Source organism: Neltuma alba, unplaced genomic scaffold (genome assembly GCF_004799145.2).
Source record: "Neltuma alba isolate B1F8T4 unplaced genomic scaffold, ASM479914v2 tig00010134_pilon, whole genome shotgun sequence".
In the NCBI taxonomy this organism is placed as follows: Eukaryota; Viridiplantae; Streptophyta; class Magnoliopsida; order Fabales; family Fabaceae; genus Neltuma; species Neltuma alba.
The window spans coordinates 679,505-685,139 of record NW_021635082.1 but is presented as its reverse complement, the minus strand read 5'-3'; positions in this window follow the sequence as shown (position 1 = coordinate 685,139).

Sequence of the window (5,635 nt, the reverse complement as noted above, 5' to 3'; positions counted from 1 at the left end):
CTGAGGAATGGTGGGAGCTTGGTACGGTAGAGGGTACTGAGTGGAATGAATTTTTTTGTTGAAAATCTCTCCATTTGTGGAGAGAAATTTTGAGAGAAAAATGAGGCATGAGATCCATTCTATTTTTCCACCCCCTTTTCCTTCCTGTCCTATTTTCTTGGAAAAATAGCAAATAAAGACCCCTTAATATATAAAATTATGATTTGGGACCCTCAATTTTTAAAATGGCAAATAAAGACCCAGCCTATATTGCAAATATGAAATCTTGGTGAAATGTTTGAAATGCCTCTCAACCAAATTGTGATTTGGTCTGCTAAAGTTGTCATTTGTTAAAGTGAACTTGTCATTTCCCATAGTCAACTTGTCGTTTGGCATACCCTCAGCCAGGTTGTGATTTGGTATACTGAAATTGTCATCGCTAAAGTGAACTTGTCATTTCCCATAGTCAACTTGTTATTTGGCATACCTAAGTTTTGATTTCAAATATTTCATCAAGATTTCATATTTGTAATATAGGACTAGGTCTTTATTTGCCATTTTCCAAATTGAGAGCCCCAAATCGCAATTTCACATATTGGAGGTCTTTATTTGCCATTTTTTCTATTTTTCCCCCCATCCATTCCCATCCAAGCAGGGAAAAACTCCATTCCTCTCCTATTTTTCACTCTACTTTTCCTTCCTCTCCCATTTTCTCTCTCAATCCAAGAAGAGCATAAATCTTCATTCCTCCTCAGATTCCAGCCCTTTCTAATCATCTGAATCACCATTTGTTTATTCATGCTTTTCTATGTAATTAGCTTACCAGCCAGAACTCCACCATAGAATTTCTTCTGCTCTTTTTTCTTCCACACCGGATTCACCTCCAAACCCCCTCTCTGGCCATGAGATTCAAGAACGCCAATAATTACAGCTCTTTTTGGTCAACTACTTTTCCAACTTTTCCTTCCCTTTCCACCAAGGCTTTGCGAAAGTCATGTGTATTGATTATGACTATCATTCTCAAATTTGCCAGCGTGATTCCGGGGAGTTAATAAAATTTTTAAAGAGTGTTCTGTATCTAAATCCTAATATATATGACGATACTAAAAAAAACCATGTTCAGCCAAAAAAAAAAAAACAATGGCTTTGATTACTCAACTAGACTTGGAAAAAGACTATCAATAAATCTTAAATTAATTTGAAATTTCAAAAACCTATCAACAAGAGAACCAAAAAAAAATTGAGCATACCCATTCATGATTTTTTTTTTAAATTTTGTTGTTGTTACCGTAAAATATTGATCTTATTTAATTATAAGGCACTCTCAACATATTTTACCAAAATAGGGGAAAAAAACTTAAATCTTATTAATTTGCACTTCATATTTTCATACCTTGTTTTTATAAATAATAATTAAATGATACCATTGCACGTTCATGTTAAAGTTTTATTAATATGACTTATAAATAAGATTAAAAAAAAAAGCTATCTTTTTAAGAGGATAAGAAGAGTGGCATGTTTTTAGAGTAATTATTTTTCTTCAGTCTAAACTCACACACACTCTCACACATATACAAGTGGTTTTTATTGAACATTGTGGAAACAAACCATATGAAAATAAGCTCTCAATTAGACTTAATAATGTTCAAATATAATCTTGTAGTAGAAAATTCACTACTAAAAACCTTATGTAACAGTGGTTAAGAGAGAAAATGCTGTGAAAAAAAAGATGGTGACATTTTTGTAACTAAATTGCAGTAAATTTTATTTTTTACAATAATTATTCAAATAACCGCCATAAAAAAACATGTCCCCCCATTAAAAAGAAGGTGGAAACCTTTCAATTTACCGTGATGTTTGTGTAAATGCCATGGTAAGTACTTTTAATGGCATTTATAATTACCGTTAAAAGTTCTTTTTACAATAGTTCATAAAAAGTTTTCAAATTTTAAATAGAACCCTACCGTGATATTAGTTTCACAGTTTCACTCCCCCTTGCCCAAAACTTTTATGCCGTTGTGGTCCCCTACCCTGTCCCATTCCAAACCTCAATGACAACCAATCATCGGTGATTCCCTCTAGGTTCCATCATCACCACCATCTCCGCTGCCGCTGCCTTCGTGTTCACCATCTCCATTTGTGATTTTTCTTCTCTCTTTGCTGTTTTTTCTTCCACTCGCAATTTTTATTGTTCTTTGTGAAAGAGAATGGTAAGCAAAGAGAGACGATGTGAGAAAGAGAAGAAAGAGAGAGTGATATATGTATCTGAATGATTCGATATGTTTCATTATGCTCTGCGTACATTATTTATAATATACACATGACAGCTAAGTACCCTTTAACTTAACAGACTTAGTTACATACAGCTGGCTAACTTCTTTGACTATTCAACTAATACTCTAACATCCCCCCTTAATTTAACATACATCTCCAACACATAAAATTTTCTTAAACACAGGGAAAAGTCGACTGGATATAGCCTTAGTCAAACCATCAGCAATTTGACTAGATGAAGGGATATGCAGAACTTTAATTTCTCCTTGAATTGCACGCTCACGAACAAAATGAAGATCAAGCTCCAAGTGTTTCGTCCGTGCATGAAGAATCGGATTAGCTGTCATCATTACTGCACTCAGATTATCACAAAAGATTTTAGGAACTTGAACAAGCTTAACTCGTAACTCCTTTAACTGTGACTTGATCCATAAAATTTCTGCAACAGTGGATGTCATGCTCCTATATTCAACCTCAGTACTTGACCTTGACACTATAGTCTGCTTTTTTGAAGACCAAGAGATAAGATTTTGACCAAAATAGACACAATATCCGAGGTACTTTTCCTATCATCTCGATCAGTGGCCCAGTCTGCATCACAAAAGGCAACCAAGGAACGATGAGTGGAAGGACAAATCTTTAAGCCATGTGTTATAGTTCCTGCCAGATATCTTAGTATCCTTTTAACTACCACCCAATGCTCTTGAAATGGTTCTTGCATGTACTGACATACTCAGTTAACAACAAAGCTTATCTCAGGTCGAGTAATAGTGGCATATTGTAAGGACCCTACAATCATCCTATAGAGAGAAGCATTATCTACAGCTATTGTACCCTGTTTAGTCATTATCAGATTTGAAGTCATTGGTGTCTTTTCTCCACGTGCTGAGGAAAAACCAGCTTTCTTCAACACACTTCTGATATACTTTGCTTGTGAAAGGAAGAAAGAACCATCTGGGAATCGAGTCACCTCTATACCCAGAAAATAATTCAATTTTCCCAGATCTTTGAGAGCAAACTTGGTATTAAGAGCAGAGATGAGCTCAGAAATTGCAATCTCAGATGTGCCTGTTAAAATAATATCATCCACATACACTAACACATATATAACTTCATCTTGTCTCATACGAATGAAAAGAGACTGATCACATTTACTATTAATAAAGCCAAACAAATTCAGCACTGAGCCAAGCTTTTCAAACCATGCTCGAGGACCCTGCTTAAGACCATAAAGAGCTTTGTCTAAGTGGCAAACCAAGGATTTGTTCTGATTCTCATAGCCTTGAGGCTGCACCATATAAACTTCCTCCTGAAGATTGCCATTGAGGAAGGCATTATTAACATCAATTTGACGTAAGGGCCACCCTTTTGTTACAGCAATAGACAGAATAATTTGAATGGTTACAGGTTTAACAACAGGACTAAAAGTCTCTTTGAAATCAAGACCTTCTCTTTGGTTAAAGCCTTTGGCCACTAGTCTAGCCTTATATTTCCAAGAGCCATCAAGATATGTTTTCTTTTTGAATACCCACTTACAGCCAATTGCTTGTCAATTACGTGGGAGCTGAACTAAATGCCAAGTCTTATTTCATATCAATGCCTCGTATTCATCATCCATAGCCTTCTTCCACTCAGGAGATTGAAAGGCAGCAGTAACAGACTCAGGTTCATCATTTGAAGTATCAACAATATAAGCCTTAGGCTTGAAAATTCCATTTATGCTTCGTGTGACCATTCTAGCAGAAGGAACAACTGGTGCGACTAGAGCTTCAGAAGATGAAGATGAAGATGAAGTTGATGAGATAGGACTCTCAGCAATAGAAGGTGCTGTTGAGATAGGACTCACAGCTGTAACTGGTATATTATCACCTGCAGAATTGACAGAAGCTGCAGAAGAAGACATATTAGTAGCATTGCACTGGTTAGGTGAGGTGGGTGTGATAATAGGTGGGTTAGCTGAAGGAATAGCTGAAGGAAGAGAAATAGAAGAGGGAGGTGTTGTATTGACAGTGGTTTTATGATTGAGGAGCCTGACATATGGGAATTCACTTCCATTAAACAACACATCATGTGAAACATAAGTCCTGCCATGAAGATCCCAACACCTGTATCCTTTGTGAGAAGAACTGTAGCCAATAAAGATACATTCAATAGACCTGTATTCCATTTTATTTTTATTGTAAGGTCTCGTATAGGGAAAACAGAAACAACCAAAGGTCCTTAAGTGCTGATAACTAGGCACCTTCCCATATAACTTTTGAAAAGGAGAAATTCCATCAATTGATTTATTTGGTAATCGATTACCTAGATAAACAGCAGCATGAAACGCTTCAACCCACAGTGTAAAAGGCAATGAAGCATTGCACAATAATGTAAGGCCCATCTCAGTAATTGTGCGGTGCTTCCTCTCTGAAAAAACCATTATGCTCATGAGTATAAGGACAACTCAACCTATGTTCAATTCCATGCTCCTTAAGATATTTACCAATCTTAAGAAATTCAGCACCAGATTCAGATTGAACAACTAGGATTTTAGAATTTAACTGTAGCTCAACCATGGCTTTAAAGCTCAAAAACACAGAATAAGCTTCTGATTTTGCATGAAGCAGATAAAACCATGTGTATCGAGTAAAAGCATCAGTGAAATGAATGTAATATCGAAAACCATCAAGAGAGGTATGTGGTGATGGCCCCTATATGTCAGTGTGAATAAGTTGTAGAGGTTTAGTATATCGTGTGTGTGAATCAGCAAAAGGCAATTTATGAGCTTTTCTAAGACAACAAGAATTGCAAAAATCAAAGATAGATTTCTTATTATTGGAGACATTACAGAGTTGCATTAACTAAGAAACAACAGGTGAAGATGGATGACCTAGCCTGTTATGCCAAATCCTAAAAGAGGAAATAGCAAAAGAATTCACAAAAGCACATGAATTACAATGAACTTGAACAGCAGAATCAAAAACAGAATTGGACTTGACTTTGTCGGGGGAGATAGTGATAAGAGCAGCTTGACATGATTTGTTTTGTCTGATGTTGTGGAGTTGTTGAAGGATTTCTTTGAGAGTATAGAGACCGGTTTTGGTGTAGCCTCGAAACAGTTCTTGATTAGTTTGGAGATCCTTGATAAGAGAGACATTAGAAAAGAAGGCAATTAGAATGTTATTATCAATACAGAGACGATAGATACTCAAAAGATTCTTCGTCATAGAAGGAACATGTAAAATATCTTTGAGGTGTAACGTGGATTTGTGTCGTGAACAATTAATAGTGGTGTGACCAGTGCAATGTACCAGTAAGTCATATCCATCACCAACAGAAATAGAATTGTATCTGTTTCTACCTGATTTATCAGCAATATTACAATCATCATGAGTAACGT